This window comes from Lagopus muta, chromosome 16, assembly GCF_023343835.1.
Source record: "Lagopus muta isolate bLagMut1 chromosome 16, bLagMut1 primary, whole genome shotgun sequence".
Classification (NCBI taxonomy): domain Eukaryota; kingdom Metazoa; phylum Chordata; class Aves; order Galliformes; family Phasianidae; genus Lagopus; species Lagopus muta.
Window position 1 is genome coordinate 9,421,573 of NC_064448.1, and position 26,691 is coordinate 9,448,263.

At 44.0% G+C, this 26,691-nt stretch overlaps 1 protein-coding gene across 9 annotated transcripts in view; it reads right to left on the reverse strand.

Annotated features, from left to right (window-relative positions):
* The window catches only part of ITCH (itchy E3 ubiquitin protein ligase), a 232,467-nt gene extending 214,551 nt beyond the window's left edge, over positions 1-17,916 (reverse strand). For 8 of the 9 annotated variants that reach the window (XM_048963529.1, XM_048963528.1, XM_048963526.1 and 5 more), the window contains exon 1: positions 17,811-17,916. The gene's annotated coding sequence lies outside the window, so the exon portion shown is untranslated. Of the gene's footprint in view, positions 1-14,600; positions 14,855-17,810 lie in introns of those variants that run through there. The other variant, XM_048963531.1, reaches the window with a different exon arrangement.
* Between the last annotated feature and the right edge of the window lie 8,775 nt (positions 17,917-26,691).

Genomic DNA, 26,691 nt, shown 5'->3' on the forward strand with positions numbered 1-26,691 from the left:
TGGAACTTCCTATGCTGCAGTCTCTGTCCATTTCCCCTTGTCCTCTCTCCACGTACCACTGAAAAGAGACTGGCCTCACCACTATGGCCCCCACACCTCAGGTATTTATAGACCTGTATTAGACTGTGAACCTGAAGTACTCAGCCAATGAGGAACCAGGGGAGGAAGAGATGAGCGTCGAGTAATGGGGCATAAAAGAGGAAATGCTGTTTTCTGCGTGTGCTCCTGCTTGCAAGAGGCTCCCCATTGCAACTGGAAATAAAACCTGCTTTATCAGAGATACCACTCTGATAAATTATTTGGAAACTTCCAACAGTTTCCTTTCATAAAGGGAACTGAACACGGAAAACTCCTCTGAATCCAAAGCTTTTAAGTTGGAAGTATTTAACTTGGCTATCAAAACAAAGAGGTAGCCCAAGGAAAGATGAAAGCAATCAGGAAGCACTGTGGGCAGACACCCAGTGACACCTTCTTGGCATAGCTTTTATACCAGGGATAACTGGTACTCTTATGCAAACCCTGCAGATTAGAGAAACTGGTCCATCAGCTTCAACCTGCAGAGAAAAGTGCCTCCAATGACAGAACTGCTTGCAATCCAAACTCAGCTGCCTTCAGACTTCCCAAAACAAAGACTTGCATCAAAATTACAAAGAATTCGTTCATTAGCATTTCCGTGCACCGAAGTCCTATTTGCATAACCTACATCTCAGTAGAAAGTTTTCATGACTTTTCCATGGTACACGTAGTATTTGACACCAAGTAAGAGAACTGGAACAAACAAAACAGAAACAGAATAAAGCAGTGTAACGCGATAGGTGCTCCCACGTTCATACCTTGGCAGTTCCAACCACCAGCCGTTCTTGGAACTGACAACAGCTGGCAGGCATGACACATGGCACAGAACAGCCTTTGCTGCAAACTCTCATTGCTAACCAATTTCCTTCCTAACTGAAAGGATGTCAGCTTGAAACTAACTGCTAATACAAAGTGGAAAGGAAAAACAACAGACAAGTGTGTATGAACATGTACATGTTTGACTTGAGTCAAACTTTTGCTCGAGTCCAAAAACCCTGGCAGAAAAAAGAAAGCCACTGCAGGGAGCTGCACAAGATAATTAAAACCATTTGTGAAAACAAATCTATTTTTATTTCAGCTGCTTTCTTGACATGGGACAATCCATTTCAGGGAGAAACAATCATTCATATATGCAAACCACTAAACTAAAACTGGTTCCTTTCTGCAATCTCAGAAAAAGCAACTCTTACAGCAGCTGGGTCCTAAATACCATAGCTGGACAACAAGATATATTCAGCTTGGCAAGCCCAGTAACCCGCAGTAGAGAGCACCAAACTGCTCCCAGCAAGGCTGAGGAAGAGGTGATGAAATGGTACCTTTCTGACTATCAAAAATTGAAAAAAAACCCAGACCATTATGCTATGCTGGAGTTACTGTTATTAACTGGACATTAACTCCTGCATTTTACAGATCGTGGCTTTTAGTAACTCCCATTGGCTTTTTAAACTCTTTCAAATAAGATTTTTGTAATAATACAGCACCAACACAATACTGCATTGACTCAAAACTAAATCTCTTCTTAACACTTCCATGATGAGGTTTCAGGACAATTTGTCAGTGTTAGTGCACAACCAGAGCAAAATTACAGCTTCTGGATGGAAAGTAAGCAGCCACCCGGCTACTCACACAGCAAGACACACTGCTGTTCGCTCATGGGGTCTGGCACCCAACCCAGCCCTTTTCAGTCTTAGAGTACTAAGTGCTATTGCGGGCTGGTTACACCTGTGCAAAGTAACATTTCTTTAAGGGTTTGTGATCTTTCAACCATTTCATGATTGGCAAAGCCATTCTGAGTAAGCCTACTCTCTACATCAAGATTTTTAAGCTACTGTTTGTTGACTTCGCTTTACGGAGAAACAAATCTCTAAGCATATGACCACAGCACATTTTTATTTAACTTAGCAAGGATGAGTAATAAAACTTAGCCCCTAATCTGTCTCCACAGCAGCTGGTCTACCATAAGCGTATGCCGTTTTGTTGCATCGTAGACTTTTCAGCGTGGTTTAAAGGAAGTTCTGCTTCCAACATCAAAATTAAACTCATGGCTGAAGCCCACCAACTGGCAGTGCCAGAGCTGCTGTACTGAAGAGCTGAAGGATCCGGAGCTGGAGGTCATCAACTGCATGCAGGAAACCAGGCTGTCAGAACAAGCAGTGTCTTTCCTTTGCAGGAAGGCTCCTCCAAATCACTGAGTTCATCTCAACTTCCCCAGTTTTCTGTAGGCTGTTATTACAAATACGACAAAAAGGCATCGATCAAGTCCTAACAATCAGAACTCTCACATCTTATAGAAATTACAAAAATTTTCCCTTTTAATTCTTCCACTTCCATGCACTGCGAACCATCTCCTATATGGAGATCTGTGGAAATGCAGCTCTCAAAATAAACCAATACTATCACTTCACAGACATCCTTCCTCCGAGTGGAAGACAATTAAAAAGTGAATCACAATATCACCTACAGATGTGCATCAACAGAACGGACACAGCATTTTCTTATTTCTTAATTTAAAATAGCATTATTTCCAGTTTCTAACCCAGAGATATCTAGAAAGTATAAACACCACTTTCCAGCAGCAACTCTGGAAGATAGTTTTCCCTGGGAAAAAGCAGTCAGTGTGCCCAGACAGCTGCAAGCAGTCACTTAAACCCTGCAGCAAACTGACCAGCTGTACGGCTTTTGGCCCGAATTGAGTTAGTTTTCTTTACAGCTAATGCTACAGAGCTATGTTTTGGATTTGTCACCTGCAGGTGATAACACACTGATGTTTTAGTTATTGCTGGGCAGTGCTGCACAAAGCCAAGGACATGGCAACATCTCACACTGCCAGAGAGGAGCTGGGCAGGCACAAGAAGCAGAAAGTACTGGGGCTGGCTTTGGACTGCCACTGTTTCATAACCACTTTGTTCTACAACATACAGCCTTGCTTACAGTTCTCCTAAGACTGTAACCCGACAAGAAATACACACAACTGTTTGGTAACTCTACAGTTACATTTCTTGGCGCTACTTTAAATAAACTTCATAGCAAATGACAACTTTGAGCATCAAAGAAAGCACTGAAGAAGTTCCAGATAATTACAAAACACCAAGTTTCCAAAAGCAGCAATATCCCTCATTAACTGCCCTATACAATCTCATTCTGCCCTGCAATTAGCTTTAAGCTGCAGTTGGCTCAGAGGCTCGGCACTTCCTCCTACAAAGCAAATCCCAGCCTTGAGCAACTCAGCCAAGCACTAACACTAGTGTCAGCACGAAGTTATTTTGGACCTTACCTTCAAAGTACTGAAAACAGTTTTTCTGAAGAACTTCACTCAGTCTTCTCCTGCCTTTTGCTAGGAAAGAATTCATCCGGAGGCCTCCGTTCATCACTGCTTTATTCGCATGACACAGTGGCAAGAAGACATGGTCACACAAACCTACGGGCCATAAGCTACTTACCCATTTAATTCATTATTAGTTTAGAGCAATTAAATCTTAATGTGATCACCCAGAGCAAAAATATTAAGGCAAAACTAAGTTATTTTTCCCTCGTTAAGCAATTTTCTTCCTTTAAGTCTATTAACTGATGATTGCATCACATCACCTCTCTTATATGTCTTCTTATGGTTTTAACAGTTTTACTGGAAAGAAGTCACTATGAACAGCCAGGAAAGACAGAGATCAGCACTTCAATGTTTAAAATAAAGATCTTCAAGGATAAAATGTTATTTCACATAAACCACACAAAAAAGTTCAAAAACACTTTTAAGAATATGCAATAGGAAACAAAATTTTGCCAGTTATGTGCCCAGAAAATTATGGACAGGAAGACAACATATGCAGCACAGTCAGTGCCTTTAAAGCAGCGGTACAAAGCCTTGCACAAACACTTCCCAATGGCAGCAAAGTCAAGTTTACTTGGTTTTAGGCGCAGACATTCCTGAACAGTCTGAAAAACCATCGAGCAGCATCCATACCTTATCTCTCAGAACCTGCCTACTTACACTTTTGATTTCTAATATTATGATTTTTTAAAACGAAAACACTATCTAAAAATTACCTGAAAACAACGTAAATAAAAATATGCCATGGAAAGAGGCTAACTTCGAACATACTTCTCTGAATCACTTTGATTTCCACGCAAATGTTTTTATAGTACCACAGAACGATTTAGGCTGCGGAGGAACTCTGGAGGTCATCCACTCCAGCACCCTCCCAAACAGGGCCAGCTTCAAAGCTAGACCAGGCTGCTCAGCAGTATAGAAACGTTACTAAATCAGTCCTCTAACCTAGTAGTGAGACGGAAGCTGTAATTGTGCAATCTCAAGAGAAACGCAAGTTTCCAGATGCCACAACAGCACAGTGAGCTGCTCAGTGGTTTTATATAAATGTGTATCTTATTTAGCTATGGCATATATGGACATTAGGAAGTATTACTTTTCAGAAAGGGTGGTCAGGCACTGCAATGGATGCCCAGGGAGGTGGTGGAGTCACCGACCCTGGGGGTGTTCAAGGAAAGGCTGGATGTTGTGTTGAGGGACATGGTTTAGTGGGAGCTATTGGGAATAGGTGAACGGTTGGACTGGGTGAGCTTTTAGGTCTTTTCCAACCTTGGTGATTCTGTGATTCTATGAGTCTATGAAATAGGAATGAATGCCTTACATTCCTAATGTTTCAGCCTTTCACGTATCCCTTCATACTGCTACTAAAACATATGAGGAGAAACAGGAGGCTCACGTAGAACTAAAACATCAAGTTGCTTAAGGACACGTTCCTCAGAATGTGTTATATTTACTATTTATATTTAAGGTCATTTTTCCAATATAAATTTGTACATTCATTTCATCTGGATCTCAACTAAAAGACTGAGAACAGCTTCCAAGCTAACCCTTTCTGAAGCACAGCTTTCCAAAAATAATTCTGGGTTTAGTAAAGGTCAGAGCTATTCCCTTAGCACCTAATGCTCTGAGTTTCCCTGTATCCTTTATTAATACAAATCCATACAGTGTTTTCCCTTTCAGGCTATCTATAGGGGGTTATTTTCAGTCTGTTGCTTTTCTTAAAGACTTCTACTGCATGATCATCAGGAATGTGGCTTGTCTTTCACACTGCTGTTGCCAGTGCAGAAACACACCACCTACCACCTCTGTGCTCACATCCATTGCTTGGTCTCTATAAACCTTCAGCAAATATCAATGGATGTCAATGGGTGCCATTTTTTTTTCTGCATAGAGGAATTCAGAGACACACCTTCGCTTCATCTGCATTTCCACATCAGACTGCCCCTCTGCTGCCATCTGCCGCACCACAACCAAACAGAACAGAACACTGGAGGGAAGGTTTGACCTCAACTGCCATCATCACGGAGCCCCAGCACAAGAACGTGGAGCACGGCCAGAGGAGGGCCTTGACAGTGATCAGAGAGCTGGAGCAGCTCCTTTACAAGGACAGGTTGAAAGAATGGGGATCTGCAGCCTAGAGAAGAGAAGGCTCCGAGGAGACCTTACAGCAACCTTCCAGTACCTGGAGGGGGCATACAGAAAAGCTGGGGAGGGACTTTTCATAAGGATATTTAGCAACAGGACACGGAAAAACTGGTTAAAACTAGAAGAGGGCAGATTTAGATTAGATATTAGGAAGAAATTCTTTGCTGCAAGGTTGGTGAGACACTGGAACAGGTTGTTCAGAGAGGTTGTGGATGCCCCCTCCCTGGAAGCACCAAAGGCCAGGCTGGATGGGGCTGTGAGCAACCTGGACTGGAGGGAAGTGTCCCTGCCTACAGCAGGTGGTTGGAACGAGGTGATATTAAGGGTCCCTTCCAACCCAAACCATTCTATGATAATCATATAATAGGATGCATTACTTTTGGAGCAGCTCTCATAGAAGCAGAGTGACTCCCCCATTCCCCAAAGGATCCTGGAGACTGAAAAGAAAGCAAACATAACTTGTCTTCAAAAAGAGTGAGGAGGAGGAATCAGAACATCACGGGCTGGTCTGCCTCATCGCAGTCCCTGGGAAGGTCAGGGAAGAAATGCTTACGGGAGCCACTTCCAAACAGATTAAGGACAAGGAAGGAACAGGGAAATCACGTTGGAGCAGCCTAGCAGGCGTCTCTAACAGGATGACTGGCTTTGTGGGTAAGGGCAGCAGTGAATGCAGATTACCTCGCCTTTAGAAAAGTTTTTGACAATGCCACCAGTAACATCTGCGTACATAGACTGACAGTGAGCAGGTTTAGATGACTATGGGGTGGGCTTAAAACTGGCAGCGCTGTGACACCCAAAAGGCTGCAATCTGTGGCACTGAGTCCAGCTGGAGGTCAGTCTTGACCGACACCATTTAACTTAATTCATTTTCTGGACAACAGGACCAAGCACACTCTCAGCAAACATGCTGATGGTAAAAAGTCAGGAAGTGGCTAACACACCAGGTGCATTACTGCCTCTCAGAGGGACCTAGGGAGAACCTCGGCTAGAGAAGTGAGCAGATAGAAGCTTCAAGAAATTCAACAATAGGAAGCACAAAATTCTACACCTAGGTAAGAATAAACCCATGCACAAATAAAGGCTGGGAGCCAGCTGGCTGGAATGCAGCACTGCAGAAAACACTGGTGTCACTGAACATGAAATAGCAGGGCTCTCTTGCAGCAAAGAGCACCAGCACGCTGGGCAATATTAAGAGCACTGCTAGCATGATGAGGGAGGTGCTCTTTCCCCTGCAGTCAGCACTGGTGAGAACACATCAGTAGTGAGCCTGCCAAGCTCCCCAAATGGAGAGACAAACAGATGTGCAGTGAGCCCAGCTAAGGGCCACATAGATGGAGAAGGGCTGGGAACCTATGAGGAGAGGGGCAGCTGTGAGCAGGCTTTGTTAAACCTAGTAATGGAATGGTGCAGATGCATAAGCATCTACAGGGGGTGATGAGGGCAAAGATGAAGCCAGACTCTTGCCAGTGGTGTTCAGTAACAGGACAACAATGGGAACAAATTAAAATACAGGAAATTCCAACTAAACACAGGGGAGAGTAATTTATTTATTAACTGTGATGTGGTTAAGTCTTCATCCTCAGAGAAGCTTCAACCCTGACTGAACACAACAGTCAGCAATCTGTTCCACGTCACTCTAAGCAGATGGGTTTGGACTAAATGATCTCCATGAGTCTCTTGAAGTCTCAATTGTTCTGCGATTCTTCAAATTCCCTAAAATAAACTCAATAATTCCCTCTGCACCTATCCTGTTCTTCCTGCTTGTTCTCTATAGGTGTCTATCTGGTAACTGACTCCTCCCCTACAGAGGCATTTATCCAGATGGTTTTTTTCCCCCCTTCTCCCTTCAGTTGAGGCTCACTTTCAGTGACCAGTAATAGATGACAGCTTATGTTTTATCAGCCTGAATAGAAAGGCACAGTGTGCATAAACAAGCAGGCAGAGTCCTGTGATTTGGTAATCTTGAGTGTCACTGGGCCCGGGGGAACAGCACAGAGCTGTCAGGGGAGAGCCTGTGGCACAGGCTGCCAGGCAGCGGCACGGCCTGAGCTGCTGGGGCTCAGGGAGCGCTGGGACACCAAACTTAGCCGTAGGGTTTGGGTCGGGGTGCTGCTGTGTGGGGCTGGGTTGGACTTGGTGACCCTTGTAGGTCCCTTCCAACTCAGGATATTCTATGGCTCTGTGATCTACTTTAGTTTCTCCAGCTTTTCACAAGGCCTGTGTTCAAATGCAGTGCGTAAGCCCACCGGAGGTGCTTATTCTCACTTTCAGAAACCACTTTCATTTACCTTTTTGCTGATCAACATGAGAAAGAACAAAACGAAGCAGTTCAAGTTAGCCTTCCACAAAATGCTCAAGAACATACCGAAGAGTTCAGAAGGTTCAATTAACAACAATCATGTACCGCGAGACTGAAAAACATGCAAAAATCAAGGCCAAGTTCCATTGTCCCCATGGAAAGAATGCAGCTGTGCACTTCACATGCACACTGTGTTCCTGGGTTATTTAAATTTTCTTTTGCACTGATAAGAAACCTCATAAAACCCTCACTTATAGCTGTCTTGGAACCTGTGGCATTCCTCCACTGCTTATGTTACATCAGAGATGGAGAAGTGATTTGGTATCACGGCTGATTCTCCGTTTACTCAGAGGTATTTTACTTTGTTGGCAGGCACCCAACTGATTGCACCTTTCAGAATTTCCTTCATTTTTAATTCACACTGTGATAACTTTCCTGAGCCAATCTGGACTGTTAATCCATGTCTTGCTCTGCATTTCTTTCATGAATCTACAGTGCCTGTGTTCCAAACTCTCCAGCAATTTCAATCAAATTAATTACTCTAATTAGCATAAAAAATTCCCAGGTGCGACTAATTTGGGTTGCAAATTCACTCACAGGGCATTGATCTTCTAACAGTTTCTAAAAGTTCATCTTAGGTATCCATATAAATTAATCCAAATCTTTGAGGGAAAAAATGGTAATGCAGTTTCATTTCTGACAGCAAAAACATTAAAACTATGCTGCCAAAACTCCCACTGCTGCATACTGGTAATACATTGAGGGAGGTATAATCCAGCTGCATACTATGTTGACCAATTCACATCAAAGTGCTCTTCTAGCAGTCTAGCCTCATGGTTACAATGGAACTTTCACTCATTTCACAGTTTCCAGTGCGTACATTTACCAACCCCGCCTCGTTGTTACAGAAGTACTGAATCTAAGTCAACACTGCAGTTAGACTACAGCTATTATTCAGTGAAAAGGATGAAATGATTAACCGTCACGAGCAGACTTCGAACACTGCTGAATGCAACGCTGGATGCAGACATGCAATGGTAGTTACTAGTTGGTGTGCTGGAGCATCTCTGCTCTAACAGAGCTTGAAGCATTTTGACAGGTTGTTTTGTGATTTGGCATCAGAAGAAAACTTTTTTTTTTGGTACTACAGCTATTTAGGAATGTATTTGTAATATAAATATTAATCCAAATATTATAAAAGATCTCTTTATAATGAACTCTCACAGTAAAACAAAATCCAAGACCACCACCTTTTGTTTCACAACTTACCATGCAGCTTTTAAACCAGCTGCTTTAGAAGCAGTTATGCATTCAGTTATTTACAGCTGAAGGCAGCATCTACAGAGGATTCTGTAACCTCCAGCTGTTCACTTTTCTTGTTTACAGCTCAGTGCTTGTTTCCATGTATTTCCCTGCCCCATTCTCAGCATCATAACATTACCATTGGCAAATGGTAATTATCACTGGTTCACACACTTCCTTATTCAAACAAACCTACATGAAGGTTTTAACTCCTGGAGAGTGATTAAAAAAAAACCAAAATATGACCATTGAATTATGCTCTTACCTGGAATCATTACTAAGTATGAAAACTTATAATAGCTTTAAAAAGTAGGTTTTTTTTTTTAAAGGCTGTTGTATACTCGTGCCTATAAACCCAGAATCCAAACTACACCCTGCTGCTTGAAGGACTCAAACACAGCAGGCTGTCTTCTTAATAGCATAAAGCAGGTTGCAAACATTCCTGTTTAGATTAACGTAGGTATGTTCTGCACAAACCTGCACAGCACACTTCACAGCTGGCTTTAGGGTTTCTCTATACAATTCTGTGGATTTTAATGGATTGCACCACATGTGAAGGTATCTGTCTGGGGATACAGTAGCAAAGAGAGGCCCAGATATGCCTCAGCTTATTTGCTCTCAATAACTTGGTAACAAGGGCCATGGAGGCTTCAGGAGAAACATCAGGGCAAGCAGTATCGCCTGCCATCAACTCCCTTGCTGAACAGATCACCACTGTAGGTATCTGAGCAATGCACTGAATCAAAACTGTCTGCATAGATCTGCATTTGTACCGGGCAAAGATCAAAGAAATGATGAATCACTCTCTACCACCGACATAATGGCAAATCTGAAATTTGCTGATTATTTGAAATCTCCTGAATAAGAAAGTTCTGTCACTTCTGCCTTTAAGTGCTCTAGCAAATGAGATGGAGCAGGATGCAGGGCCTCCTGAGAAACTGAGCTGCAACAACCAGAGTGTCCTACTGCAGCCACTCAGCTGGCTACCACAGTGCACATGCACTGCAAAAGCTGCATCGTTCAACATTCTGAAGCGTTATAATCAACTAAAGAAACTAGAAATCTACTATTTGCAACAAGATGAAATAATATTTCTACAGACTAAATCCAGTGCCAGATAGAAACAAAGGCTGAAGCACAAAGCACACGAATCAGGAGATGGAAAGGAGACGAAAATTCTTTACAAATTTTGAGAAGATTTAAGCAAATGCTGAGGGAGTGGAAATTCTTTTTTTTTTTTTAAAGACAGATGCAAGTAAAACCTTGAGTTCTGAAAGAATCCTATTCTTGCTACTTAGCTACAACAGACACCTGCTGCCTGCTTCCTAGGAAGCTTTGCCACTGTCCAGATAAGATGAAAGAACCAACACAACCATCCCAAGGCCACATCTCCAAAATGTAACTGTTTGCTACATCCCAGCTCCTGCCTCCCTGAAAAATAAAACAAACTCTAAGGCGGCAGCTGAGAACTGCACCATTACTTCAGTACTGCCAGCACTCCCGTCTAAATCGTCTTTTTTGTGGGGCTGCTCTGAAGCCATCAAAAATAAAGCAGATAACTCTTTCAAAATCCTGCGTTACACAGGAGTCTGCAGAAGCGGAGATATTTAAGTAATCAATTCAGTAATAAATAAAAAAGCTGAATGTTTCAGTCTTCACAGCCTAGATTTTTCACAAGAAGAACTGACAAATATATATTTAAACAACAGCCCAAGACCTATGCTAACAAACACTAATGGTATCTTCCAATTTAAAGGGAATCAATCACCACGCTATTGGGATACAACATAAATAACTGTGAAGAAGCTTAGAAATGCCTCCTAAAACTGCAATTTCTCCATGAATTAGAGGAACCGCAGTGTCAGAGTGATGAGGATGCAGCTCCCACAGTTATCATGTGAGCAGAGAGGGGCTCCTCCACTGCACTCCCCTCTTCTGTCCCATTCTCGCGCCAATCCTATTGCTAGGCCAACACTTACCTGGTTCAATTCAGTGAATCCTGTTGAGAAATAAAGAAAGAAAAAAGCCTAGGATCCCTGAAAACATCAAAATACTTTGGTGGCTTGTTTTGTTTTCATTTTTATGTGTTGTTTTTAAGATATTCCACAGCAAAATATTCTACATGTGCAGTACACTTCAGCATGAACACACTTCATATGCTACACCCTTCACAGCTCACCTTTCCATGCATCAGAGGCAAAACAAAAAGCTTTTTGTCCCAAGTGGGTTACAATGCCACATAATCACCTTTTTACCCAACAAAGCATTCTTCCAGATTCAAACCCCAGTCATCTGAGGAGGTGTGACTTCAATTTTAAGACACTCTGTATTTGCTTCATAATGCACAAAGCTGATCTTACTGCTTTTATTTACAAGGCACAAACTAGCAAAAATATAAAATACCAAGTACAGAATTTGCTACTTTAAAAATCTGAAGAGAAACTCCAAAAAGGAAATAAATTCCTACTGTGGACAACTGGATCTGTATCCCAATAGATCCCACCCCTATTGTTAGTGCCTGCAGTCTCCCTGCCCTCCCAGCTCCTGCACTGTTTCCTTCTGTGGGTACCTTCCACACTCAGCATTACAGTTATTAGAGACCGCAGCCTCTAATAACACCAGCAAAAGAGTCATGTTTTTATTCAGACGTTCACATCCCAGACAGAAAGGAAGATGAGATTTTCCTCACACATCATCCTTTGCATTAATAACTCCCGAATTGTCAGTAATGCCATAGAAGCCTTGTAGTTCTGAGGGTCTCCTGGAGGGCGAGGGAAAATGCACCAACACGCTACACACATCCCACAGGACTCTATTTCAAACCTTTACACTTTGGAGAATGCCCAAATAAACCAGCAGCAATATCAACAGGTCTCCACAGAGCCAATGCACGCGTCCAATCCAGATGTCAGAACAGGGGTTAAATAAATACTCTGATTCAACGGGTGCACAAAGAGAGGAACAAAGAGAAAACCTCCGTCTTGTGACAGCTTATTCATTGACGTGAGCCAGATCTGGTTCAGGCAAATGTTTAACAAGTGCAGCACTTCCATGGAAATTGCTCACTGTAATATACAGTGCATGCTGCACTTGCAAAAGACAAATATTTGCACTTATTTCACACAGATAAGTATTGTATTATTTCACAGTATTCCATAGGCAACCTTTACATCGTTATACAAACCTCACCTCATTGTGTGAACACTTAAGTAGCATTCAAAACCGATATTTTAATGCCTTTCTGGTAAACTCAATTTAACAAGCAGAAAGTCAAGTATGCCAAGTAATGCCCGCTGATTATAAGACTTCCTCTACAACTTCAGGTGATGGACACTTTAAGTTGGAGTTAGAAACGTCATACATTGCCATTAATCTCTAATTAAGACAGTGTGAAAAACTGAAAACACGCAGCAGCAATTTGGGTCAGACAGCTACAGAAACTTTTGTTCAGTGTTGAACGAGGTAGTCCATTTTTTTTTTCCTAAACCTTTGGCATTTCCCTCATCACCCCTGTTCCCTTCCGACAGCTGGAACAAGAAGCGTCTTTGAAGACATCATGCCTGACAGCATACATGCTTCACCAACCACGGCACGTTTAGAAAAGAAACGGCCTTGCTGTCCTGAGACAACACACAAGTGAGTACCACGCTAACTTGTTATCTTCAATTTTCTTTTTCTTTTCCGCACTCCTTCACACAGCAAAGTTACTTTGCCTTCCTCATCCAGGAGCCATCACCTTAACAGCCAAGGGAAGAAGTTCAACTTCAGGTAAAATCAGTGAAAATAAGCAAGTCACCACTTTCATGTAAGCTGGTGGTTGCGTTAAAGACCAAACTAAATATGTTATTGCCTTATGAGCATTTTGTAATATATTAATCATTAATTTTTAATCTAGACTCTGAAACAATACAATCACAGTAGCAGAAAATACAGCTACGTGCACACCTGAGAGAGCAAGCCATGGCATCACAGAATGGCCTGGGTTGAAAAGGACCACAATAATCATCTGGTTTCAACCCCTCACTATGTGCAGGGTCACCAACCACCAGGCCAGGCTGCCCAGAGAAAGAGTTCTATAGAGGTCCATAGGAAGAGAACTTCATCAGTGACACAACGGTAATTACTTCAGGCCCTGACAAGTAAGAAAACATGAAAACGGAGGAATCCTTACAAAGAACTCACTCCATCTAGCTGTGCTGCAAATAAATCAAGAGAAGAATTCATGGCACTGGCAGAGCAAAAATTACAGCATCAGAAAAGTACAAATGACCCACTTGGAGCAATAGATCTCAATCCAACCAAAGGGATTTAAAGGGAGCCTACAAACAGGAGGGGAATCAACTCTTGGAAAGGGTAGATAACTGCAGGACAAGGGGAAATGGTTTCAAGTTGAGGGAGGGAAGATTGAGGTTGGATATCAGGGAGAAATTCTTTACAGAGTGGTGAGGTGCTGGAACAGCTGCCCAGAGAGGCTGTGGATGCTCCGTCCATCCCTGGAGGTGTTCAAGGCCAGGTTGGATGGGGCCCTGGGCAGCCTGGGCTGGTATGAAATGGGGAGGTTGGTGGCCCTGAGTGTGGCAGCGGGGTTGGAGATTCCTGATCCTTGAGGTCCCCTCCAATGCTGGCCATTCTGTGATTCTGTGATATAAATGGGCATGAGACCTGCAGTGGAGAAATCACCATTTGGAGATCTGACTGCTCTGTCGAGCAAGAGTAACGAGTATTAATATATAATTAAAAGATGGCAAGCGTTTGGGGATAGGAGCAGGTACCAGGGATGGCTGCTGACCAAAAGCATGTTAAAAATTAACAATCCACTGTTTGTGTTTTCAGCTCTGCTCAGTCTTCCTTCACATCTTCCACTGTAGTGGAAGGAGCAAAGCTGCAGAAGGTAGCAAATGCTTCATGTCATTCTGAGGTAATCCTGCAGAGTGCACGAAGGGCCTCACGGACAGGAGGCCCATCACAACCACGTCAAACTTGATTCAGAGAAATCAAACAGCCTGTCTTATTTAAGTGAACGAACATGCTCCCTGTTACAAACTTACACTCCTCATGAATATTTCACTGCAAATCGCTTTCCATTTCATGATGTAATGAATAAATCAGAGTCAGAGTGTCAATTATGTCTTTATGCTGTCTTCCTTTATTCAGGGTCTCTTAAACCTGATCTGATTTTTCTTTCTCTTTGTATTGAAGTTCAAAGATTACCAGCTATCTAGCTAATGCTAGGAGAGAAAAAAATACACTCCCTGACAAAAACCTGCATCTATAAATCAAGGTAAGCAGAGAGGATAAAGATTTTACAGAGGTCAATATCAAAAACCTCCTCGAGAGTCCCAATAACCTGCCCAGCCTAACGCCTGAGATCTGCACAGTCCCAGAAAAGATGTCACTTAACATTCTCTTTGCTTAGTAAGAAACAGGGTTTCACACAGCAACACTTCAATGACCCACCTGAAGGAAATAGGCCTCTTCTGCTCAGCGACACCACCACTTAAACCCAGGCTCTGAACTTGAAAATCAGCAATCTAAATGCATACATGTAAGCACTGCTGCTCATGACTGAAACAATAGGCGTCTTCCAGGAGCAGTTTAGAATAGCTCAGGCAGGTGGGCGGAAGGCAGGCATTATCAGTTCCTAAACGGGAGGACTGTGATAAAATGTTTTTTAAAAGGGAATAGCATACTAACATTCTGCCAGACCGTATTTTTTTTAAAGGAAAAAAGATTTGAATAACCAGTGTAACAACAGCTAGGATCGTGTTACCTCAGAGGGGGGAAAAAATCCTTGTGTTTATCAGGAAGTTTGTTCAATGTCCCACTGTAGTAGAAGCAGAAATTCCAGGCATAACTTAAAAGGCGGTCGTAAGAAACAGGGCCTTGGTTACTTCAAAATGCTCTCTCCCAGTCTGTCGCATTATTTTCATTTCTATAAAGTGTAATTTGCAATTCTGATGAAGAAAGAGATCAATCCCTCAGCTGCAGCAACTCTGCCCGAAGAAGTAAAAGCTGAAAGCCAATCACTTCCAGAACGCTCAGGTCCTTACTGCTTCATTTCTCATACAAAAGGGATGAAGAAAAACTACCACTCCCTCCTCAAAACAGAGGCACACAATTAGCTCTGCTACCAGCCATACCACAGCCCAAGAATGCAAACCAGCTGACTGCCTAAAACCATTAAAAATGCTCAATTTGTGAGACAGTAAAAAGTAACCATCTAGCCAAACAATCCTCCCAAGCAAGGCTGTAATCCCAGCTTGTCTGCTTCCTCTTCTGAGGTGAGCGCTCACCTGAAAGCACACAAAGTACAGTTGCTGAAATCAACCCAGGCAAGTGCTCTCCTCCTAGTCATGCATGCACATTCATGCTCTCCTTAGCTATGAGGGCACAAAGGAGTTCCTCCAGTTACACACAGAGCAGAACGACAGAAATTATCACACTGAATGAACACAACTGGACAGCCAAACAGAAAGGCTGAACAACAAGCAGCATCAGTGGCAGCACACCCAGAACCTTCAGCGCTGCGCTCCGCAAGGTCTCCCTCCTGCTTTAACCCCAGAGACATCTTTTCCCTGAACTTTAAGGAGAAACTGCATTGTTTTTGCTGCAACACAGAAAGCATTCTACCAGGAGTTAGCACGTTTACTGCTTTGTTTTGCTCACATTTACAAAAGATATTTGTTTAGATGCTGCCACTGATAATGATGATGCCATTAAGTTACCAAACTCCTGCACATGCTACAAAACAGATCAAACATTTTTTCAGCCTCAATTAACACCGTTTTCAAGCAGTCTTAATGCAAGTTTTTTTAGAAACAATGACAAAGGTCAGCTCTCCAAGAGAAGCACCAGGCTGCTCTAATACCTGCCTTCCTATCTGCTTATCAGCTCTGCAGTTCACTCTCACAAGCTATTTTGAAACATACAACCAAAGAAACAAAACAACTTTGTGCTTCAGGAAATGGCTCATCACAAAAAAAAAACAACAACAAAAACACCTTTAACTCTACAACAGGAACAAAAACAGAGTGAAGAAAATGAGTGTATGTCCGTTAACTAATAAATTCATATGAATAATCTCTCAATCTCTCTTAAGACCCAAAATAACTGTTTAATCTGTAAGAAGCTTTCAAAGTTAGCACTCAGAAGTCTCAGTTATTTTCCACTGCAACATCACGTCTTATACATATGGCAACAGTTCTTTCTTAAATACATTCTTAAATACAAGAAAATTCACTTCAGATTAGAATGTTGCATATTGCTCTGATGATCACTTGGAGGTGAAAATATTCAAAATAGTGATTAAAGCCGTCAGTCAAACCACAACTAAGAACGTATAGTAGACCAAGTTCAGATTCAAATGGTGCAGCTAAGAGTAACATAACTGTAATTAAATTAGAACTGCTTTGGACTTTCACTGTAAGAAGAAAGAAAAGAATTAAAATTTGTTCTTCAAACAAGATGTTTTAAAGGCAATAAAGCCCTGGGAGCTAATGTCAGATTGCAGCTGATGTTTCATTCTTATTATCCACGACTTGTTTGGGTCAATTCAAGCAAGCAATAGCTGGACCTACTGCCAGTCAGTAGTCTCTCAATACTAACTGTCTTCTCAGGAATACCAGTTCACATTTCTCCTCCTTCTCTGCAAAAAGGATAAGGGAGCAGAGATTAACAAAAAAAAAAAAAAAAAAAAAAAAAAGACACAGAAAAAAAATGTTTCAAAAAGAGAACTCTGCTTCTGATTTTTTCTATCCTACCCGAGCTATAAAGGTTAGCTTTTCTGGGGATGTTTTCCGAAGCTTCAAGGGTAAAGAATGCCACGCAAATGACAACAGATGGCCTGACTGCTACACTTGGTTTTCTCTCCCCACATCACACTTCGATACTAAGCTTGTTTATCAATTTAACATCACAAATGACACCTATCACAACAAGTTGAGCTCCTGGATGCCAGAGCTGATCTAATAAAGGCGTTCACACCCGTATTTACTACTGCCACACAAGGTCACAGACCCCTACCAGGAAGCAGGAGACTTAACAGCCAAAACTCGCCCGTGTTTCCAAAATAAAGCGGCGGCACCAGCAAGAGGGCACGCACACGTCCAAGCACACTCGTTCTGGGAAACGCCGCTTCACGGCACGGCTGTACCTGCGCGAAACAAAGCGGCGAACCCCGGCCGAGAGACGGGACGGAGCCGAACGCGATGGGAAGGGACCGCCGGCGGAACGGCCGCCGGGAAGCGGCGCCCGGGCCGGGAGCGATCCGGGGCCCCAAAAGGCGGAGCGGCCGGTCCCGGCTGCAGGGAGCGTGGGAAGGACGGCGGGGCCGAGCGGGAGGGAAGCGCGCAGCGCCGGAGGACGCGGGCCGGAGCCGGGCAGCCCCGCAGACGGGCCGGAGGTCCCGGGACCGCCGCCGCGGGGCGCGGAGCGACGCCAACAGCCGTGCCCAGCCCCGGCTCGGCCCGGCGGGGCAGGGCTGCTCGGCGGAGCCGAAGCCCCCCGGGCGGCCTGGCCTACGCCCGCGGGGTCCCCGCGCCCCTCGCCTGTGCCGCCGCGCCCAGCCGGAGCCGAGGAGAACGGCGAAGCCGCCGCGCCGCCCCGCGGGGTCCGATCCCTGCCCATTCCCGAAGCCTCCGCCCCTCCCGCCGAGCCCGCTCCCCTCACCGGGCGCGGCGGCGTAGCAGCTCCTCCGTCCCTCGGCCAAGATGGCAGCCGGTCCGAGCCCAACCTGAGGCAGCGACTTTCCAAAGTCGGGCGCGATCTGCGCGCGCGCGGAGTCGCCGGAGCCGCCGCGGCCGAGCGGCCACTACAAGTCCCGGCGTGCCCCGCGCGGGGAGCTGCGCGTGCGCACTGCGGCCGGGGGGGGGTAGTCGCCGGGCAGGGCGGGTCGTGCCGCGCGCGGCCGCAAGAAGAGCTGCTGTCGGTGAGGCCGTGCTGGCGGCTTGCTGGTTGTGGCTTTGAGACGGGATTAAAGGTTTTTTTTTTGTTCGTTTTTAATGCATCCACGACAAGCACTTAAGATTTTGATATTAATCTTAAAGCCTTTTTTGTTGTTGTTTGAAGTGACTTCTTTTTCATTACCAAGGTGCCCATAACACAACCAAACGTGTAGAAATAACAGCGCTTGGCCTCATTTGACAGTGGGGTATGAAGGTGCAGTTTCCAGGCTATGAAATCGGAGAAAAGACTCCTTAATTCTCAAAGTGTAGAAAGGCCCTGCTAATATTTTAGTGAAATGACTTCTTTAGAGGAGCGGATTTTAGTTTTCTTACAACTGTTGGGCTCTGAAGCCATCCCCAGGTCACACACACGTGCCCACAGGGCAGCTCGTGCACAGGAGCCATGTCAGCATTCCTGTAGGTGAGGTCAAGGCCAGCAGGCGGCTGGCCTTCAGCAGGATGGCACCCATATCAGCACCCACCATCCTGTTAGCATAACATTCTGCCTTGTGCACCCCACCCAAAAGCAGTCATCTCTTCTCCATCATCACAGTACAGAAAGCTGCCCCGGGACAGTAAGGCTCAGGCTGCCTTTATCTGGAGTTCCACATCTGCTTAGCTGGGTTTCCTTTGTGGTGTGCTTCTTCTATCTCACAGCTGTTTATGACATTGTTTTTGCAGACTGCCTGTGGTATCCCAAAAGTGTAGGTGCCTTGTGACCCTTTACCCTGGCCATGGGAGCTAAGTTTGTAGTGTTAGGATGGCGTTTTCAGGAAGGAGTGCTGCCCCAAGCACACACAGTGTGACTCCTATCCAATGCAACAGACGTGCATGTATCACTGGGGGAGCGTGGCTATTTGCAATCTCTGTTTTTATCTTTTAGGCTTTCAAGGTAAAGGTTGCTAAAGCAGATTAATGACACTCAATATTGCTTTTCAGAGACACCCTCTAATTACTCCTGTTAAAATTTTTTTCCTCCATTTGTAACTTGCATTGGGAATAAAAATGTTATTCAGCATCAGCAACCCCAATCTTTTTTTTTTCCAGCTTTTGATGCTTCAAGTCAAGTTCCACTGGTGTTACCTGTGAAATTCATAAGCAGAATGCATTCCAGGTGCACAGATTACTGATTATTTTATGCTTCCAGGACAAGATGAATGTCATGAAATCTTCCCATTCAAACTCTTTCATAATTTTCCCTGTTAAAAATCATAGCCTTTCTGTGAACTGCTATACCAACACTGAATAATGATTTAACACCAGAATGACGCAGCAAATGCAGATTAATTTAATTCAGTGTTAGAAGTGACCCCAGCACCTCTTCCAGCAAACTGTGTTCCAAGTACTTGCCCCGTGTCCTGCTGAATTGGAGTTACTCCCTTCCAGAGGCAGGACTGTGACCAGTTGCATTTATCTTTGTTGAGTTTCTTGAGATTTTATCCACCTTCATTTAGGACTTCACTAACACTGTACAATTCAACAACAAAAAGCCAGTTCTGGTACTGAAGGGCCCACGGTGACCATGGAAGCAATTCTGATGGTGTGAATACTTACCTGTTCTGGGCTAGACACAGCCCCAAGCAAATATCACACAATGACTGTTCGGTAGTCATCAGATGTCATCAACTTCTATTAGCTGCTAAGCTATTTTAAATCTTTAATAACGGCTTAACACTTCTGCCTGACTTAAGGTTTTGTGAAGCTGATGACTTGTAAGTGTACGAATATGTCATTTTCACAACATTTTTTTTACGACTGGATTTCAAAGTACTTTGTAAACAACTATAAAGCAAGTCATCTTAAAAACAAGTCTTCTAGAATTTGTGTTAGCTGGATAATTGCTGCAGAGAGTGATTTATAATTTAAGATCAAACTTATTTTGAAATTATCATCCTTAAAAAGATATTATTTTTGTGCTGTTCTATAATCAGTTGTTTTCACTCATGAACATAGAAGTATGGTGATAGAGCATGTATAATTCTAACTACCTTTAAAATCCGTATTGATTACTTTGACTGGGATTTAGAAAAATATCAGTAGGAAAATATCAATTAGTTCCTGTTAACTGGAGAAAGAATGAACAAAACCTTCAAGGTTGGCAAAGCACTGTTATTACTTCCAAGTAATCTAATTAAAAACAATGACATGTGGCTATTTAATTACTTTATCATTCAATTGCTCTCAAGTGCATAATCAGAGAACCAGGAGGAAGTGATTAGCTGTCTTGGGAAAGGAAATGACACAGTCAAGATATATGAACGTTTTAAAGGAAGGATGAGATACTGGGAAGATTGTTACTGTCTTCCCACACAGAAGGATGAATGTGAATTTTTCCTGGGACTGAAGAACATTATACTATAAATTTGCTGGGGATTTTTCGGGAAAAGATAGGGCATGGTGGTGCTGGGACGTGTGAAACTTAGAATCATAGAATGAGTCATAGATTCATAGTTTCTATGATTCATAGTTTCATAGGTTTGGGTTGGAAGGGACTCTTAAGATCACCTCGTTCCAACCCACTGCTATAGGCAGGGACACCTCCCTATAGGCCAGGCTGCTCACAGCCCATCCAGCCTGACCTTGAACACCTCTGGGGGGGGGCATCCACAACCTTGCTGGGCAACCTGTTCCAGCGTCTCATCACCTTCACAGTAAAGAATTTCTTCCTGATATCTAATCTAAATCTGCCCTCTTTCACTTTAGAGCCATTTCCCCTTGTCCTATTACTACATACCCTTATAAGAAGGTCCTTCCCAGCTTTCCTGCAGGCCCCTTCAGGTACTGGAAGGCTGCTATAAGGTCTCCCGAAGAAGAGCCTTCTCTTCTCCAGGCTAAAGAGGAGAGGTGCTCCAGCCCTCTGATCAGCTCCATGGCGCTCCTCTGGACCTGCTCGCACAGCTCCACATCCTTCTTGTGTTGGGGGCCCCAGAACTGTGCTCTGGACAGTTCTCCAGATGGTGTTTCATGAGAGCAGAGCAGAGAGGCAGAATCACCACAGCTTACTGTGTGTTCCTTGATTGGAAGCTTTGCCCTGCTCTTCTCCTCACAGAGGTCTTGCAAGCAGCCTGAAGTTCAGCTGGATCAGTGGTGAAATGGCACTGCAGGTTTACAGGATCCAGAGGCACCCCTTGGGTCCTTGCTACGGCCTTGTTTTCCAGACCCTATGTCTAGGAACACATGCTTTTACTCCGTTTCAGGAGTAGGATACCTGCTTCTGCCAGGCTCTTTAAGAAGAGTTTTTTAAACTTCGGGCCCAAAGTTTACTCCTGTCCCACCCTGACACCCGCCCTCATTTGTACAGTTGCTTATTATTTACAACAGAAAGACTGAATCATTCCCTGACTGTTTACCTCCTTGCAAATTGTTCTGGTATAAATTAGCTTGTGTTTCAGAGCAGAACAGGTGCTGATAGAAAGCTATATAATATCAAAGCTAACACAAAGGAAGAAGCTACAATTTAAATAACTGGGGTTTGATCCAAAGCCAAATAAAGCCAATAAACTTTTTTTCCACTGTTCTCCATTTTTAAAATTTTTTTCACTTTCAGGACTGTATATCTTCTTCATATGGCCCCTTTTACCAGGACACCCGAATGCTCTCTACTGAAAATTACAAAACATCCCAAGCTATAAATTCCCTTGAGGAAGGCATCATGTGATGTGTCTCACTAAGTCTGTTTGTCCCTTGGAGCTGCGGCATTACACTTCTAAGTAAGAAAATGTGAATAAAAGCTCTGGTCTTGGACTACAGGGAAACTAACAGGAAAAGATTTTAGCTATCTCCTGCTAGTAATAGTCTCACTCTTTCACTCTATTTATTTTACCCAGCCTTTTTTATATGCTCAGTAAGCATGAAGTAACTGGGCAGCTGAATTACAGACTTCAGGTGAGGAACAGGAAGGGCAGGAGGCTTGCTGTACCAGTCCCATTGCATGCCATTAACATACCACATGCAGTGTTTGGAATTTCCCAGACTGGTTTAAGGGGGAATTTACTTGGTTAAACTTGCTCTACGAGGCTTAGGGCTTAGTCCTCAGTTCTTGTTGTGCTCATGCTCGCTATGACTTGGAGGCAGGAGATGACGTTGCATTGTCTTACCACCAACCCAGAGTCCCAGGATCCCAGGGACTGAACCAGACTCTTGTTTATCAGATTCCCCAGAGAAACAAAACCTGATATTTTTTCCCTTGTTGGGGGAATAGTGAAAATAATAGTTAAGAGGTAAAATTAGTTCAAATGTCTCTTCATACTAGTTCACTTTTGCTCCAGTTCATGCTTGCACTGGCTGCACAGATAGCATGTTCTCAAGTAAATAATTTCTAGGATCCTTGCAACATAGACATAGCCTTCTTTTAACCCTTGGACTACCCTTACTCCTCCAAACGGAACCAGCTTGATCATACCAATCTCTTATGCAAATGTTGGCAGTCCTCGTCTAAAGGGAAGTTGAAATGAAGGCTCCCTCTGCCCTCTGTTGGGCAGTTAATGACAGAAAGTGGTAGCACAAACACATTCAGAACCTGGTAAAGTGTGGTATGTCTCTACCAAGGAGCAGGGAAGAGAAAGTTAGCTGCAGTGAATCTGGAATTTGATGAATTTAACACCACTGGGACAACTGGTATAGTCATTTACATTACAGTAATAGAAATGTTGCTGTAGTACAAGTCAAAGTTGAACTATATCCCGAGTTTTGTTATTCTGTATTGCTGCAAAGAGCAATAGTGTGAAACAGCATTGTGAAGGACTTTGTAAAAACATATGAGGTCATACATGAGCTTCTGCTAGAGACAGGCAGGCAGAGGTCACTTGCAGCCTGAGCTGTAACACGTTTGTGAGTACTGTGTTATGTATCTATGCTGCCTGTAATGACACTGTACTAAAAGCCAACTTTAGGCATGAAGAAGAGCTCAAGACCAATGTAATCCACACTAAGCTAAATTAGCAGTGTGAGTCACATATGTAAGAAAGCTGCTGCAAACTCCAGCTGCTGGCTGGGGCCTTTGCAGCCCTTCTGTGGGCTCTGGCTAAGAGCAGAGTCTGCAGAGCCAAGCACTTTACTTGGAAGATGCCAGTGATGACATCACTATTACAACCTTCATTAGGCACCTTCTGATATTTACCATGATGGATGCAACACCTCCTTCTGCATCACTCAGTATGGGGATTCTTCAGTCTCTCATATCAAGCCCCATGCAGAGTAAAACATTAATCTCCTAATTCAGGGTGTTCCCGAGTGCTGCCACAACAGAATCGTTGCGCTTCACAGAAACAGATTTGTTTTTGCAGGGGTTGTGTAAGTTTGTGGGAAAGTATTTCCTGGTAAGGGAAATACATTTCTGCATTTCCTGGGTAGGAGTGAACCGAGTTACAGAATACAACACCAGGTGTTTTCACTGCCTGAGGGTACCACTTTGAGACAGCCAGGGTTTGATTTGTCACAGTAATTGGCACTGTTCCATGTTTTCCAAGGTCAGTGATGTACCCTGGACTTCAGCCCACATTGCCTGGCAGAACACTGGTCAAGGAATACGAAAGAGCATAGCCTGCTCATCATGTTCTCCAGGGTGGCAGCTGCTTGAGTGCAGTGTACCCTGAAGGACACCCTCAGCCTCTGTGGTGTGCAGCACTGAGGGACCGTGTGACTTGCTGGCAGACACCCGGCACCCTGCAGAGGAGTGATGTGCTGCCTGGCCGCTGCTCTGGGTGAGGTGCTGTGGGCTGACCTGCAGGTTCCTCTGAATGGAAACCAAGCTTTCTCTGAGTTAACCATCAGACCATTCTTGTCACTGATCCCCATCTTCTGCCTGCGGTGACAAATGAGGTACAGCCCCACAGAAAAAAGCCCCATTTTCTGTGCACTTCTAATTCACACTCTGAACAGATTCTCCCAGTCCAATACAGGAGAATACTGTTGAGCAAATCATGGGCATTTTTTAAAAATAAAATATCCTATCTGATTACATCTTATAATGTAATACATCTTATAATGTAATGAGATTAAATCTTAAAGTTACATCTCATAATATAATGAGATATAAATTGCCCTAAACTAGCAACTAACTCCTTTAGTACAGAGTATCTGTGTGAAGCTGTGTTACACAAAAGTTTGGACAGATGTTTTCTCCTAGTCTTAAAATCCACAATGTTTCCTAACCAAGCCAGTAAGTCCAATCTTTTTTTTTTTTTTTTAAATAGTTCTTCAAAATTGCATATGCTCTTTAAAAAAAGTGTGAGGCTTCTTTTTCTCTTTCTTTTTTTTTTTTCTTTTCTTTTTTTTTCCCTGAGTTTCACAGCTCTCAGTGACTTAGAGATAGCTAAATTCACAACCCACAACTTCCTTATCTGAAATATTACAGTAAGTGAAATGGTAACAGGATATATGGCATTTACAACATCCTGTCACTGTTTTGTGTACTCCACTTGAGTGGCTTTTTGCGCTATCTGTTCTCCCTACTTCATCCCGTTCCCTGTGATTTAGTGTCTATCCTGTGCCACCTGGTGGTCCAAAACCACCAGTGAGAGCAACACAAAAAAGAGCAGGGCGTACATGAATAGTCAAGGCACTGACTACTTCTAAATTGATGTGGCATAATACACTGTTATGAGGTCTTTATCTCCTAAATCAGAGGGTTGGGGCTAACAGGGCTGCTAGCTTATCTTTAAGCGCTCTCTGTGCACTTACAAATAATTCAGAGTACATTCACTGTCACTGCAGCACCTTCACGCTAGATGGAGCTCACCTGGCCACACGTCATACCATCACCTCCTGCCGCCCACTTCTGGCTCTCATGTAAGCAGGTGGTGGTGTTGGTCCTTGCAGGGAAGTAAGACTTGAGCTGAATGGGAGCAAACGAAGTGATGTTTACGTTCTGGCCTTGCTGACGAATTTCAGAAGGGCGTTTTCTGCATGGGGGTTGCTGCGGATTACAACAGGTTACACTATAACTGGCAAACTGATGATCAGGTTTGCTGGGGGCTGACCATGCAATGCACCACAGGGCTGTCGGGAAGTTTCTCCATGTCAGCAGGGCGAGGTGTGCAGCAGTGTGCAGCTGCTGCAGTGTGCTGACAGTGAAGTGCTTGGATGCGGCATTGGAGGAGGAGATGAGAACAGCCAGAGCATGAGCTGCTGTCCTGCTGATGTGAGCCAGTGTTTGAGTTGTGATGAAAAAACTGTTAGTGATGTAAATCCACAAAAGCACAACTGAATTAGGAGAAGCTGTCCCAGAGCTGTGGGCACACTTGTCCTTTGGGCACCTGCTGATGTACGGAACTGCTCGACATGGTGCCAGGTGTACTGGTGCAGTCACAGAATCACCAAGCTTGGAAGAAACCTACAAGATCATCCAGTCCAACCATCCACCCATCACCAATAGCTCTCACTAAACCACATCCCTTAACACAACATCCAAATGTTCCTTGAACACCTCCAGGGTTGGTGACTCCATCGCCTCCCTGGGCAGCCCATTGCAGTGCCTGACCACTCTTTCAGAGAAGTAGTATTTCCTAACGTCCAGCCTAAATCTCCCCTGGTGCAGTTTGAAGCCATTCCCTCTAGTCCTATCACTGTTACACAAGAATACCATCAGCAGCACTGCAGATATCAAACACAGATAGCACTGCTTGCACATCCACTGGCTGCAGGACTACAGCCTTCTCTGTGGGCTGTTTGCTGTAGAACTGAAGTACAACCGCTTTTCAGACAGCAAATACTGAATCTCATTTACATGGAGCACTCTGAGTCGGGGTAAACTCTGCACTGATCCACATGGAGATTCAAACTTTGCAAAATAATTCAGTGAGAATTCCTGGTGTGGGAATGGAATGCTGTTTCTGCACTTGATATCAAAAAGAGCAATTGGTTTGAAGAAGTAGAACATAATGCATTGTATTCTGTAACTTATCCTTAGAAATAGCTGATCTAAGAAGTAAAAATACTGTATATGTTAGCGGCATGTCTTAGAAACATTATTCCTGAATTATGTGATTAATTCTTTCTTGCAAAACTGCAATAGTTGTTAAATGTTCCAAGCAATGCGGGGGTAGTGTTAGGGATTAGAAAACATGTTGTAGAGTTGTTCTGTTAGGATAAGAAACTCCCAGCAAAAGAAAAACAGATTTAGCAAACATCAAAGAGAACAGGGCCTCTGCACAAGGCCGGACTGTCTCACCCCGTGAGAAGGTTGAGATGTGACGGGCACCAAGATCCTCCCCTCTGTCTTTCTCCCGAGCTTTCCAACACCGGGTAAACATGAGGAAGCCCTCACTGTGAAATATATCATCGATAAATGACGTACAACACACCGGTTGCACAGTTTGCTCCAGATCACAACTGAAATTTCTGAAAAACGCTTTAGAACAGTACAGAGAGCAAAGCCAACGCGTGTTTGACCCTCGGGCAAGGCCGGGGCCGGGAACCCGCATTGGTCGCCGCCGGGGCAGGCATTTGGCACGGCTGCCACAGGCTTCCAGCAGGATCAGGCCGCAGCCGAGTCCAAGGTCCGGGCAGCTCACGTGCCGCTGAGCTCGCCGCATCGCCTCGTTGCGCTCCGCGAGGGGAGGCGAGGGCGCGCAGCTCCACAGCCGCGCCTCCAGGCCCGGCCCCGC